At 42.6% G+C, this 15,966-nt stretch overlaps 1 protein-coding gene across 1 annotated transcript in view; it reads right to left on the reverse strand.

The window, feature by feature from the left end:
- Positions 1-1,395, reverse strand: part of LOC148534596 (uncharacterized) — a 210,830-nt gene extending 209,435 nt beyond the window's left edge. The window contains exon 1 of the mRNA XM_088466934.1: positions 798-1,395. The gene's annotated coding sequence lies outside the window, so the exon portion shown is untranslated. The remainder of the gene's footprint in view (positions 1-797) is intronic.
- Between the last annotated feature and the right edge of the window lie 14,571 nt (positions 1,396-15,966).

Raw genomic sequence — 15,966 nt, forward strand, 5'->3', positions numbered from 1 at the left:
TGTTATACGCCTATGCTTCACATTCTACTTATAACACTTAACCCTTTCAGTGGCGCCATACAGGCCTTTTTGAATGGATAATAAAGCTTTAAAACACGTACACTGATAAAAAAAAAATAGATAAGTTAACTGTTAACCAGACAGAGTGCTGTAGTGCATAGGAGTTTTTCTGCAACTTTTCAAAACCAAATGAATCACATCTCCCCAAAGAGAATGGCAGAGTATACGTGCTCTGTTTGATCAATTCAATGGGAGGTTACAGTGACAGGGGACAGTGCAGACCAGCATTACAAGGGACAGGTATATTACAGATGTTGCACCACTAATCAGCTGAGATCTGTTGCTTTAGCATTCAGCACTGTAGAAGAGCAGACTGCAGCTGAATGTCAGACACTGTCTATGGCAAGGTCCCCTGAGAATACAGGTATTAGTCCATTGTCTGTATGCAATCTGCAGCAATGTTGTACAGTACTTCTTTATTCAAGAAATTCAGCTTTTTCCCAAAGTGGACCCCAGTGCAAAGTATCATTCAATATATAATGTGCAAAGGTCAGCCTTTATACTAATCAATAAATGTCCACTGAAACCACAACTGTTACTGCTTTCTTATACAGACAGCCTATTACCTAGCTTACATGCCTCCCTCTGCCCACACCTGCAGATGAGAAATCTCAGGGATCACACCATGCATTGTGTGTGTGCAATGCCCCGGCTTCTAAACATGCTGATCACAGGCTGCTGGAAGAGCTGCAGTCTGTATTATTTATAGAAATCAGGACAAAAGGAGGGTAACTTACAGTCTGTGCAGATACCAGGGAGAGCCCAGGCTGCAGATCTCCTGCTTGTCATTCCCTTTGCTGGGGAAGGTTGATCCTCAGCCCTGCTCCTTTCCCTTAGCGAATCCTGACTCATTACATAAAGATCACATTGCCAGGCTTCTGTAACATTTCTTCATCATCATCATAGTCACGCCACAAGAGGCCAGATCAGGGGTAAAAAAAAAAAAAAAAATCCAGTAGTGGCTGGAGGGATGATCCAAAAAGTGCTTTTAAATATGTATATTCACCTATTAAAAAAGGAAAATATATAATTTTTTCCAGAAGTGCCATTTACATATATTCACGTTTCTACCACTGCTGCAAATCATGCTACTGATTCCCCCAAAAACACATTTAAGGAGGCTCCAAAAAGAGACCCTTAAAGTGGGTCTGAATATGGAGCTGTGCTGAAGTCCAGATCCTCTGAAAATTATTTTCCTAGAAACTACCTCCAAATATAGTAACAGGGAAGGGGCATTCCTAGAAATTCGGGAGACGTCAGAGAGAAACTGTGGACTTGCCGCTTGCCTCCTGCAGGGGGCCCTGTCGCGCTGGTTTCAGAGGAGCAACAACCCATTGCAGAGACCTGCATGCCTTGTGGATCAGATAATGGTTCAACTTAAGAAGAGGGAAACAATTTAAACCTGCAGTTTGCAGATTAGATCCGGGAGTGTCATGTAAAAAAAAAAAAAAAACTTGTGCATTACACAGAGTTTTATTCATTATCTCGCTTCAGTTCCTTTAGGTACTGACCATTCAGACATAGGCACAAAATAGTTCTAACTAAGGGCCTGATTCACTACGGATAGCAACTGAGAATGCAATTGCATGTACGCACACAGTTCAACTGCGATAGTATTCGGATTCATTGAGATCGCAATGCTGCCGCAGCACTACACAAGGACGCCCAATTTACCTTACACACATCTGTAATGTTTAGCAAGACTGTGAATCCATCGGTAGCATCGAGTACCATCGCAGCCTCAAGCACACTTGCACAAGCTCTGACCTTACTCAGAAATCGCTAACTTCCTCGCACGCTATGAGACATCAGGCTGTGTATGCCGTCGCAGTGGCTAATTTATGCACGCCCCTGCAATGGCATTCACACGCACTGGCATGCCTGCGTTTCTCCGTCCACGCCCCGTCACCACCCCCAAATGACACTTCCTGTCAATCACTCTGCGAAGGGACTGCGTAGCCACTATGATCGCAGTCCCAATCACAGTGGAGCTTTCGCGCACGCGCACTGCAACGTGTATGCATGCGCAGTGCATGACAATCGTCTGATTGCGTGCATATTCGTAGTTGTGATTCCTTGCTGAATCAGGCCCAAGCACACACTATACGAAGTATTCCACGATATTTTGCTTCAACATGGATCAGAACTATATATCGTACACATTGTACATGTTTACACCAGTTCGTTATTCCAGGCGGTCGTTCTTTGCATTGTCCCATCTGCTGCCCTGCCCTGCATGACAGATGGGACGATACAATGAATGATGCGGTGCCCTTACATGCAGCATGAAACCATACATTGCATTGTCGTATGCCAGCTCTTGCAATGTGCACAGCAATGAGCAATGTATCGTTACATCGGTCGCCACATCACTGGGACTTTCAATCTCTCTCACGCAGCCACCGGACGGCTCCAGAAGCTGACACTGGACACATGCGCAGTGTCAGCTATCACAGGAGATGAAGACTTCTACAGTGTCAGCTATCACAAATGTGAAGACTTTTACAAACTGCTAGGGATATAACTTGCAGGGACAGCGGTTACCACAACCGCTGTCCCTGCGAGTTCAGCTTTGTACATAGCGGGGATATTCTCATTCAAAATGAATATTTCCCCTGCAATATGGATCCTTAATAATCGTTGCAGTACCGCGATTATTAATACATAAGCCCCTAAGCCTTGCTGGGGTGTGACTTTTCTTTCATTTAAGTCTATGTTTACATGGCACTTTTATGCTCAAATTAGAGTGGGGTGTGAGTGCCTATTATATTTGCTTTGCAATCTTTGACAATGCACTATAATTTTCACAGCACAACACCGACCTGAAGCCAAATAAAGTGGTAGAACATTCACAAAATAATTTAATAGAGCCAACTGTCTTCTGTAAGAGAAACAGCAAACAGAAATATATGGAACATGCTTTTGTAACAAAGTACATACACCTAACTTGTTCTTATACAGCAGAAATGTTTTTGTTGATGCATTTATTGCTGCTATGATCATTTATCAATATAACACTGACACATAGGATTTACTTAATAATGAACTGTAATCTGCACAAATGTACTGCAACCTTAGCAACCAATCAGGTGTTTACTTTCATTTTGAGACCTGCACTGGGAACATTACTGTTGGTGGCTGGCCGGCTGGCTGCGAATGAATAGAAGCACATTTGGAAACAACACTACATTAATAATGAAAATACCAATATAGTGCAATGTTTTTGAACTGGCAGAGAGCCACAGTTAAGAGCCAGCACTGTTTTGTACTAGATCTGCCCTTAGATTACTATTCTACACTTTGTACTGCACTGCAGAACAAGTTTACGCTACATTGTATATAACTAAGTTTGACAGATTCCTGAGCAAAGTTGAAACAGCATAACACTGGATTTATGTGAATTACACCTTATTACAGATTATTTAAAATTTTAGTTAAGGCCCTTCCCCACTGTTTGTTGCAATACACTTCGTATTTCAATGGTATTTTATGCTGTGTCAGCTGCTGCCATAAACCTGTGGCTATCGTAGACTTCTACAATGTAGACTGTTTCAAGAAAACTATTACATTTTTATTCCTTAGCAATACGCTGCCATATGGACTGATTTATATCAGTTACTTTGAAGCTAGTTCCAAAATGTATCACTAACTTCTGTTGAAGGTAGAGAAGAACCTCATGTAACATACAGAAATAACTGCTGTTAGGTTAAATAGTAGTGCATATGACAACAAAGTATTTTCAATATTTAGAATATACAACATAATACCAATAAAAACTGCCGTTCATATTCAGAAAAAAATGGAATTGTAAAATTGATGTCATGTAAAATAATAATTAATCATGTATTATCTGCTACATAGACTTTTCATTTAAGTATTTTAAGTTTGGGGAGTTATATTAGTTCCGCTTTAAAAAATAAATATTAATTTATTCTGGAAATCTAAAGCTGAAATGACAAAGTCACAACAATTTGGGGAAGCGTCCTAAGGTATTTTGATTTTGAGTGTTAGGTAGTATTGCTTTTCTGCCATCTAAATAGGGATCGCTCTCCCCGTGTATTATAATTGGGCCCCCAGAGACAGCAGGAAAACTGGTGATGACAATGCATGAAAGAAGTAACATGGCTGTAATAAAGCCCAGATCATCTGTGCCAGAACATCCCCAGTGTCAGGAGATGTGTATAGTACACATTCACTGCCCATGATATTTCTGTATATCATATTAAAAAAAGTATAAAATAAACAAGTGTTTTAAAAAAAAGATGAAATATAAAAATATTAAAGAAAATTAAAAAAAAAAACATTTAGATAGAGATATCATAAAAGACACATTTTGCACATACAGTAACATTTTATTCTGGTCTAAAAGGTATAACAATTATCCAAAATAGGACTCTTATTGGTATTCCCATATCCACTAAAAATAAAATAGGGGTATAATTTATGGGCTACATTAATTCTATTAGAATAGCCAGTGGAAGAATCACAAAAAAATACAGGTTTTTAAATCCCTCTTTGCCCCCCAGTAGCCCATTATTTAAAAAAATAATACATTTTTCTACTATGGTACCAACAGGAAAGGCCGATCCTGGGGAAAAAACAACAATGTACATTTGCTTGGATAAAGATAATAAATGAAAATTATGGAAGGGTTCTGAGACACCGTTTTACTATGGGCCTCTGGGAACAAAAATCTATACTTCATAGGCCAGTGCTAGGTAACAGTAATTGTGGTCTGAAACACCGATAAAATGTATTTGTCAGACTTTATTTTTGCACATCTCATTTGATGTATACATTTCAAGTTGGGACCAGTTTTTCCATTAGAGAACAACAATCCAAAAGGAGCAATAATCTTGTACTTATAGATATGAATGTATAGAGAGCGTGCTCTTTATGTAACCTTGAGTAGAAATAAAATATGGTATAAAGGTGGAAGATGCTCTAAAACATTCATGACTTGCAGGCACCACACTTACTGACAAGGGCCCGGCATACAATGAGAACAATGTGAAGCTGGAAAACAAGAGATCAACTGATATACAGGAACAAATGTGTATATACCGGGAATTTATCAAGCTCTCTACAGAGTGTAGAAGTGGACAAGTGGAGAAATTGCCCTCAGCAGCCAATGTTATAGAATGTACGTGGTAAATGCTAGGGAGTCCGGCAAATGGCGTTTGCTCACACCGCGTGGTGACACCTGGTGCAGCACCTACTGACATGCCCCCTGAGTCATCACGTTTTGGGGTGGTGACTGCGTGTCACACCCCCATTGTCGTCTTGCTGGGGACTTGCCCAATGCTCCAGCCACAGGGGGTGTGTAATGGATGACGCGTGCATGCTGCTAGCCGCCGGGTGACACCAATCGAGGGGGTGACACCCAAATATCAGAGAAGCTATTTATATCAGTATCACTTGTATTTATACCAACACATATATACTGTACCTGTCAGTATACATGGGGGCTGGTGCAAATACATGTAGATAATGATGGTAGATAACCACTTCTGTTGGACTGATGCTTATCCACCATTAAAGCTGGTATGTGCTTTCCTCATTGACCATGGTAATGTTATGACATTTGTGGGCATTTATTTAAATAAAATGTTGTCCTACTTTCAGTTGTACATAAGATAGACTATTTTATCTGACTTATTACAGATACTATTTTTTTCTATAATTTAAATCAAACCTAATAGCGACTGCATTTATCACTATAAAAACAATTATTGAAAAGAAAGTCTTGTACTTGTGACTTGGTTTGAGGTCTGTGTCAGGGCCGTTGAGAGCTATGACAGGCCCGGTTACTGGGGATGTGTGGCCAAATCTAAATATAAAGTTTAGAAACTATTATGTGCTCTGCACATAGAGGGTGGCTCCAGGAGAGTCAGTGTGATCGCCCCCATCTGCCCACTACTGCTGGCCATGCCTGTATAGCAGCATCGGGCAGTGAGAGGAGACAGCAGCAGCAGTCTTTACTTTCTCACTACCGGATGTACCACTGTGGCTGCACTAATATACAGGCGCACCCAGAGGTAGTGGGCAGAGCAGTGGTGGTGATCCCAAGCCCATGTCCCCGCCAGCCCCTCCAAACAACCCTGGTAAGTAGTAGCCCCCCCTTTCTCGGCTCCCCTGGTCAGTGTATCTGGGTGTAAGTGAGCCTGACATAAACCCGGTATATGTGCTATTTGTGCAGAGGTGGATGCAGCTGCTTTTATGGGCATTTCTGCCCATATGCTAAATATGTGCACAAATGTCCATAAAACCAGCTAAGAGCTTTGTTTTTTAAACATGTATGTGTCCAATTCAGCCTCAATCCCATAGAGTCCATTTAGGAATAATTCTACAATGAACTTGCACCTTATTTCATTTCCAGTTTATTTTTCTAAGTAGCATTTTGATATATAGTAAATATGTCTTTACCTGTGGGGCTCACACAAAACAGAGTCACAGCTGAAGATAAGACCTGTGTCGTTTCTATCTACAGTTACTGCTTTGAAATTGCTAGTTGTATGTAAGTAATTAAAACAGCTGCATATACAATAATCCATAAAGTGATAAGGATCTAAGGGACTGATTCAGACTTGGGAATAGAGTGAGATATCTCTCTCATCTGAGCATTTTGGTGAAACCATGCTGCACTGCAGGTGGGACAGATTTAAAATGTGCAGAGAGATTTAGATTTGGGAGGGAGGTGTCCAAACTGACATCTAAATTGTAGAGTAATAATAAAGCTGTGCAGTATTTGTGGGCTACATGTAAAAGCAGCCGGTATGTACCCTACATGCAAAAAAATAATTATGTATTTACACCCCTTGCATTGCAACATGGTTTGTTGCAATGTTAAATGCTATCTCTCTCTCTATTCCCAACTCTGAATCAGGCCCTAAGTAATGATTCCCTGAGGAACAAAGTGTTCAGCATTACAGGATTATGTAGTGTGCGTGCGTGCGTGCGTGCGTGCGTGTGTTACAAATAATTGTACTGTAAGAAAGTTTTTTTTTAAATGATACACATTGATCATTTACAATATAATAAACATATTTTTATGATGAAGTTATAGAATGACATTTGCAGTGCAACCTCCCTTCAGAAGTAAACTGCTGCAGATTGGTTTAAACAAGTGTTGTTGCAGAAGCCTTCTAGTGCATTGGATCTCTGGGTGAGTGAGGGTGCTCGGGTAAGCAATTGCACTTCTAAGGTATCTTGTATCTCTTGCACAGGGTTTCACAAACTGTGCACCTGTGCACCCCAACGGTATAATGCTTTGGACATAGGAACTGATTCAGACTCGATCGCTAAGGGGCGATCGCTCGCAGGCGGCTGATTGTTGCAAACTGCGCATGCGTATTAGTCGCAGTGCGCGTGCATAAGCCACTTACTGCGATCATGAATAGAGCGCTCGTAGCAGAAAGGCAGATCGCTCCTTTGAGTGACAGATAGTGCCGTTTATGGGTGGTAACAGGGGAAGGTGCTTGTAAACGGGGGAACGGTAGTGCGCACGCAGGCGTGACTGGCCGTCATAACGGCGTTTTATGGGTGTGAATAATTTCAAAGCTGTGTCATTGTACACATCACGTGGCATCTTTTTTTTGACTGAAGCACTCGCAGTACTTGCGGGAGCCAAGGCCTACCCTAAGCAGTGCGAGTGCTTACGGTGGCTCTCGATGTTACCGATGGTCTTATTCACTTCCTGGAGATGATGTGTGCTGCGAGAGTAGAGGGGCGGTATTACACGAGCTTGCGAGCGCTTAGGTGCTGCTCGCTAACACATAAAGGGTGTCCTTTAGCCTTGCCTTGCGATCGTGGTTTTTGCATGCTTGGCCCCTTTTTGGATGCGAGCGATCGCATCTAGTGAGAGGCTCTGAATGAGCTCCATAGTCAGTTACATTCTATAAAATGTAACGTAAAATGGAATTTGAAAATGATAAAATACATATATAGTCTTATGTATCAAAAGTGAAACATGCAGACTGCAGGAACATTTCAGCAGTATAAAAATAAATATCAATCTTACACTAATAAATAACACCACCATTGCTACTTATATGAATACATTTTAAAAATGACACCCTTGCAGACAGGGATCGGTATGGAATACCGCCGGACGGTTCTAATCCTGACGGTGGAAGACCGCCAGTGAAGATCCCGACAAAGTATAACAACTATTTCTAACCTAACCCTCCCTTAGGGGTGCCTAACCCTAACCTCCCCCCCAGTGCCTAACCCTAACCCTCCTGTAAGTGCCTAAACCTAACCCCCCCTTCCCCGCAGCCTACACATAAGTCTCCCAGGGGAGTCTACCATCATTTCTCGTCACTCTGGGAACATTCCCTCCGATTCCATATGCACCTTATTGCCCCCAGTAGTAGTGCCTCTCTTGCAATACCCACTGTAGTAGTGTCCCTTATGTAATGTCCCCAGTAACAGAGACCCTTATGCAGTGCTCCCTGTAGTAGTGCCCCTTGTGGTAGTGCCCCTTATGCAGTGCCCACAGTAGTGCCCCTTATTCAGTGCCCCCAGTAATGCCCCTTATACAGTGCCCCCAGTAGTGCACCTTTATACAGTGACCCCAGTAGTGCCCCTTATGCAGTGCCCCCAGTAGTGCCCCTTATACAGTGCCCCCAGTAGTGCACCTTTATACAGTGACCCCAGTAGTACCCCTTATGTAGTACCCCCAGTAGTGCCCTTTATACAGTGCCCCCCGTAGTGGTTCCCCTATGCATTTCCCCAGTAGTGCCCCTTATATAGTGCCCCCAGTAGTGGTCACCCCTATGCAGTGCCCCTTATACAGGGCCCCAGTAGTGGTGCCCCCAGTAGTGCACCTTATACAGTGCCCCCACTATGCAGTGCCCCTTATACATTGCCCCCAGTAGTGGTCCCCCTATGCAGTGCCCCTTATACAGTGCTCCAAGTAGTGGCCCCCCTATGCAGTGCTCCTTATACAGTGCCCTCAGTATTGGTCCCCCCTATGCAGTGCCCCTTATACAATGTCCCCAGTAGTGGTCCCACTTTCACAATGCCCACAGTAGTGGTCCCCCTATGTAGTACCCCTAGTAGTGGTTCCCCCTAGGCAGTGCTCCTTATACAATGCCCCCAGTAGTGGTCTCCCCTATACAGTGCCCCTTATACAATCCCCACAGTAGTGGTGCCCAGGGGCGTATCTATAATGGGTGCAGGGTGTGCGGTGCACACCTTGTACCCATACTTTGTATTACTTACCTCTCCTAAGTCCCGCGTCGGTCGCCCAGCGCTGTTGAAATGCCATAAAATGTACACCAAGGCCATACTTTCCGGCGTTTTGCACATGAGCTGTGAGTAGATTGTCGGAAATTGGTGGCCACGCCATTTCCCCGGCGATATGCACATGCGCAATTGACCCTGGGCACTCTATAGTGCCCAGAGTCTATTGATTCTGTGGTGGCCGACCAGCCACGACAGTCGGTACCGGCCACCGGAGTGAGAGGAGGGGGCCCTGTCGGGGGATGCACATGGGCCTCCTCCTCTCTAAAGACGCCCCTGGTGGTGCCGCTTATACAGTGCCCCCAGTAGTGGTCCTCCCTATGCAGAGCCCCTTTTACAAGCCCCCAGTAGTGTCCCCCCTATGCAGTGCCCCCAGTAGTGTCCCCCCTATGCAGTTCCCCCAGTAGTGGTCCCCCCTATGCAATGCGACCAGTAGTGGTCTCCCTATGTAGTGCATCTTATACAATGCCCCCAGTAGTGGTCCCGCTTATGCAGTGTCCCCAGTAGTGGTCCCCCCTATGCAATGCCCCCAGTTGTGGTCTCTCTATGTAGTGCATCTTATACAATGCCCCCAGTGGTGGTCCCGCTTATGCAGTGCCCCCAGTAGTGTTCCCACTATGCAGTGCCCCTTACAAATATAGAACAGACACAGAAAAAAAAACCACAACACTTGCCTGAATCCCCGCTCCTCCGTCCTCCCGCTCGGCACTATTGGCGAGACGTCATGACGTCTCTCCCATCACCCACTGTGGGAGCTGGAAGGCGGAGCTCATGAGTGAGCTCCAGCCATGGGTGCAGCAGTCAATGAGAGTCTGTCTGTCTCCCATTGGCTGCTAAAACAAATACACCGCAGCCAGGTAGTACGAGTGTACTACCCGGCGCTGGCGGTGATGTGTTTGTTACTGTGTATTGCGGACCGCACTCCGTGCCCCAGACTCCGTGGGTCCGCACTACACTGACTTGGAACCAATGTCCTGGACCGCGGGGGAGAGCGCCACCAGTCTGACAGTGCCCAGGGCACGTGTCCTGCTCGGCCCCCCCCCCCTAGTTACATCACTGGATACAGTAAAACATAGAGAGGGAGGGTAGTGATTGCAAATTTCTGTAGACAGATGTCCGCACCTTACATTCATTTCCAAGAGAACCTGCTAGAGGAGCCGTTATATTACACTGTGCTGTCACATATAGCTCAGACCGATAAGACAGGGATGTCCGGGCAGTTTGCTAGAGATGTGAGTAATCAGGCCCAAGTGGCTTAGGGGCAGATTCAGAGTTGTACGTTCATCCGACGATGGGCGTACATCTTTGATTGTAAGGGGCCTGTGTCTGCGCCGGACCCATTCTGCGCATGTGCAGAACGGGTCCTGAGATCTCGCATGTAGACCCCCCAAGCCGCAGCATGACTGACATGCCGCAGGCGTTTGGGGAGTGGAGTGTGTGCGTCCCTGGTCACCGTTCCTGGAAACGGGTGGGTGTTGCCCCATTTTCCCGGGAGGGACGTGGCCAGGGTCTGCTTCGATGGATGCAGATTTGCTTCTTACATGACCAGCACCTATGCAGACTCCTTGCTTCTTACGTGACCAGCACCAGATTCCTTGCTTCTTACATGACACCTAAGAATTTGCATCAGAGATGGACGGATTTGCACAGCCACTTGTGTGCAGCTCTGCAAATCCGTCCATCTCTGATTAGGCCCTTAGTCACATCTTGTCCAGTGCTGGATACTAAATTTAAATAAGAAAATATTATAACCCATAAGGCACTAGGAGGGATAGGGCTCAATGCGGTTTGAGGAATGCTATTGTAGGAATATATGAGTAATAATATTATGTAGGAATATTAAGAATATTAAGTATCCCTCATTTCTGTTGTTAAACAAATCAGTTTATTTAATTGCATAATCGTTTGCATTTATGTACATATTTAAACTAAGATGATAATTTCATCTTAGTTTAAATATGACTGTGATAAGTTACTGAGGATTTTCATGGCCAAACATTACATTTATACAGTTTATTACATCACTGTTTATATACACAGTACTGTGCAAAAGTTTAGGCAAGTGTGGATAAAATGCTGCAAAGTAAGAATGCTTTAAAAATAGACGTGTTAATAGTTTATTTTTATCAATTAACAAAATGCAAAGTGAATGAACAGAAGAGAAATCTAAATCAAATCAATATTTGGTCTGACCAACCTTTGCCTTCAAAACAGCATAAATTCTTCTAGGTAAACTTGCACACAGTTTTTGAAGGAACTCAGCAGGGAGGTTGTTCCAAACATCGTGGAGAGCTAACCACAGATCATCTGTGGATGTAGGCTTGCTCATAACCTTCTGTCTCTTCATGTAATACCAGACAGACTCGATGATGATGAGATCAGGTCTCTGTGGGGGCCATATCATCACTTCCAGGACTCCTTGTTCTTCTTTACGCTGAATATAGTTCTTAATGACATTGGTGTATGTTTGGGGTTGTTGTCCTGCTGCAGAATAAATTTGGAGCCAATCAAACACCTCGCTGATGGTATTGCATGAGGACACCATTAAACCAAATCCCCAACTCCATTTGCTGAAATGCAGCCCAAAACTTCAAGGAACCTCCACCATGCTTCACTGTTGCCTGCAGATACTTATTATTGTACCACTCTCCAGCCCTTCGGAGAACAATCTGCCTTCTGTTACAGCCAAATATTTTCAAATTCTGACTCATCAGTCCAGAGCACCTGCTGCCATTTTTCTGCACCCCAGTTCCTATGTTTTTGTGCATAGTTGAGTCACTTGGCCTTGTTTCCATGTCGAAGGTATGGATTTTTGGCCTCAATTCTTCCATGAAAACCACTTCTGGCCAGAATTCTCTGAACAGAAGATGGGTGTACCTGGATCCCACTGGCTTCTGTCAGTTATGAACTGATGGCACTGCTGGACATCTGCCAATAAGCATGATGTGTCTTTCATCTGATGTACTAAGTTTCATTGGTCAACCACTGCGTCAACGGTCCTCAATGTTGCCTGGTTCTTTGTGCTTCTTCAAAAGAGCTTGAATAGCACATCTTGAAACCCCAGTCTGCTTTGAAATCTTTATTATAAAGTTAATTAATTACCGTGCTTATTGTTCGGGAGCAGCTCTGTTTACATATAATATAATTTTAAAAAACTGACCAGAGCGCTGTTAAAATAAAAAGAAATAATGTTGACATGAATGCAATACCATGAAAAATAAAAGCAAATTTAAAATAGCTTTATCTGTTAAATAATGTTTGTAGCCTTTCTATGAAGGTGTGTGCGGTTCTGATGTGTTGGGTTGTGTTGGATTCCAAGTTTGTGCCTTCCTTCTGGAGGTGGACATCCAATGGGCCCTAATCTCTAGCTTTCCATAACTCCTACCTTAGGATATTTCCGATTTCTCCTCCCGGCTGGTCTCCTTTGCACTAGTACGGCCACGTCCGGTGACGTGTGTTTCCCAACTTCCGGTTCCCACTGACGCTAACCAACTCGCTTCATGCTAATCGCACTTTGTTAAGGTTATTGGTACAATGGTGAGGTTCTTATTTATACTTAAAAAATATTAACAAACTTTATTGGTTCTTAGTTAAAGAACATATGTACTATCCGGAGAGGGTATTAAAAAAGCGGCAACCTCATGGGATTATTGGTATTGCATTATTCATGTGTAAAAAAAATAAAAAAATATATAAATATAAAATGTCAAGCTTTATTCAAGGGGCGTTTGAAAATCATGATAAAATGGTTGAATAAAATATATAATCTTTAATTAAGGTATTTCTTATAAAAAAGGTTTTAATTCTAGTTCTACATTTAGACCATGTGGTTTCAATGTTTTTAAATAAAAGATCCACTTGGTTTCGTTTTTTATTAATTCTGAGACTGGATTTCATCCTCTCCAATTATTGTGTACTTTTTGTATACCCATGAATTTCAAAGAAGATGGACATTTTCATCCAAATAGTGCTGTGAGACACTGTGGTTTGTGAGGCCCCTCTTTATATTATATAAGTGCTCAGCTATCCTGACTTTTCGTTTTCATTTCGTTTGACCAACATATTGGTATCCACATGGACATTCGAGGAGGTAGATCACATTCTACGTATTGCATGATATGTGGTCCCATAATTCGCACTCTTTTTTTTTTGTCTGATTGTAATGAAACTTCTTCATTGGGATGGTGTTAGTTCTTTTTGTTGTTTTGCAAGCCATGCATTCCAGACAGTAGTAATGTCCTTTCCCGTATTTTCTTTTTTGTTTGAACTTGAGTTTCCATTGGTATGAAACATTTTGTTCTTTCAAATTCCTTGCTTTTTTGTATATGATTTTAGGGTTCTTGGGTAGTGATTGTGAAAGCTGTTCATCATGTCGTAGTATGTGCCAGTACTTTTTCAGGGCTTCTTCCAGTAGATAATTATCACTAATGAATTGTGTTATGAATGCAAATTTAAAATCATCTGGGGGAGTCTTTTGTTTGTATTTAATCATGGTTGTTCTGTCGATTTTGGCAATTTCTTTAATTTGTCTTTGCAGGTGTTCCTTTTTGTATGCTTTTCCACAAACTTTCTCTTCATATCTTGACTTTAGGATATAAAGTTATCTTTGCTTGAGCAGTTGCATCTTACTCTTCTGAACTGTCTCCCCCGAGATATGATGGCCAACCATTTTCTATGGTGGTTACTCCTAATGGACAAGGCATTATTTCCACTTACTTCTTTGGTATGGGTCCTGGTTTCTATTTCTTTGTTATTCACAAAAATTTCAAGGTCCAAAAAGATTATCATTTCTTTTTTACTTATTGATGTGAATTCTAGACTGTACTCATTGTTGTTTATATATCCCATTAAGTCTTTTAATGCTTCCTCCGGTCCATTCCATATGTAAAATAGGTCGTATATGTACCTATATATACCAGTATTTTATATGTTTTTTGTATGGATTATGGTTACAGATTCATTCTTTCTCCCATTTGGCGACAAATAGATTAACGTAAGAAGATACGAAGGAAGTCCCCATCGCCGTACCTTTTACGTGATAAAAGCTATCACCATACCAAAAATAATTATGGTGTAGTATGAAGTCACTGCCATCCATTAAAAAATGTATATGATCATTTGGGAGGTCCATCATTGTTGACAGGAAGAAATGTGCTTTATACAAGTGTATAACGACTTTACGTAGCTCGTGCAGAGAATGAAGCCTTCTTCCTTGTCGATTCTGTCAATTACTTGCAAGATGTGCATCGTATCTTTTAAGTAACTTTTCTGTTAGGAGACTAGGGCCCTCATTCAGAGCCGTACGCTCTGAGCAGAGCGCACGCTCTGAATGAGGGCCGGGCTCCATTTTCATGGAGCGTCCTCCTGGACGCTCGTATAGCTGTGGGTCACCACCCACAGGCTATACGAGCGTGCTTTTTGATGGCCGCGATGGTCGAGACCATCGCGACCATCGAAATTGCGAGCCGGAGCCTGCGGTTGAGGTTTTCAACCGCAAGCTCCGGAGTGATTTTGGCTCTATCAGAGCCAAAATCACTCCCACTGACATCACTAGTGATGTCAGTGGGCCGGCTTCTGATGGGAGGCATTCCCGTGGGAACGCCCCCGTCAGGGAGGCACGCCCCCGGCACGCCCACCAAAGGGGGCGTGCTGTCAATCAACATTGACAGCACGCCCCCTTTGATCGGACACAAAGAGCGAAGGACTTTCCCAGGTTGTAGCCTTCTTCTAGAATTTTTAATAGATGTGTCTGAACATTGTTTTAGGATCTCCCTCTTACTTCTTGTATGTTTAAGCATCAGACAGCAACCTTTCCACTTCTTTTTCGTGTATTTATCTATCTAATATCACTAATCCCCTGCCTTCGTTGGCTGGTTTTATGATTCTTCTTTTGTCATCTTTCAGTTGTCTTATTGCTTCTTTTTCTCCTTTAGTTAGGTTATATTATATTCTTCCTTTCTCTGGCAGTTTTCGGATTTCTTGCTCCATAATTTTCTGGAATTTTGCTTTGAAATCTTTGCCTGGGAGAGACCTTGCTGATGCAGTATAACTACCTTGTGTCTTGTAGCTGTGCTCAATCTTGCCATGGTGTATGACCTGTGACATGAAACTGTCTTCCACAACCTCACCTTTGTAGCATAGTTTGCCTGTTCTTCGCCCAGTTTGGAGCCTCCTACACAGCTATTTCTGTTTCAGTTAATGACTGTGTTTCAACCTACATATGAAAATAATGATCATTATCACCTGTTTGGTTTGATTGGTTAATCGTACACCTGACAATAATCCTAAAAAAATCCCTGAATTTGTGCAAGTGTACCTAGAGGAATTTATGGTGTTTTGAAGGCAAAGGGTGATCACTCCAAATATTGATTTGATTTAGACTTCTCTTCTGTTCATTCACTTTGCATTTTGTTAATTCCAGAGAATAATATAATGCAAAAAATGCGCAAAAACCTGTGGTCATGAAATCATAAAAGGATAATCACCCTTGTAAGTCCAAAATCTTGGTGACTATGCAAATTCTTCGTTCTATGGTTCTTAATGAGGTTCAATCAATGTAAATTCTTTCAATTCAGATGCATAATATGGAAAATGATTCAACATACTGTATATAATCAGCTGAAGATATTAAACAGTAGTTGATGCAGATAAAAAAAGAAA

Source organism: Taudactylus pleione, unplaced genomic scaffold (assembly GCF_031769625.1).
Source record: "Taudactylus pleione unplaced genomic scaffold, aTauple2 ptg000066l, whole genome shotgun sequence".
In the NCBI taxonomy this organism is placed as follows: Eukaryota; Metazoa; Chordata; class Amphibia; order Anura; family Myobatrachidae; genus Taudactylus; species Taudactylus pleione.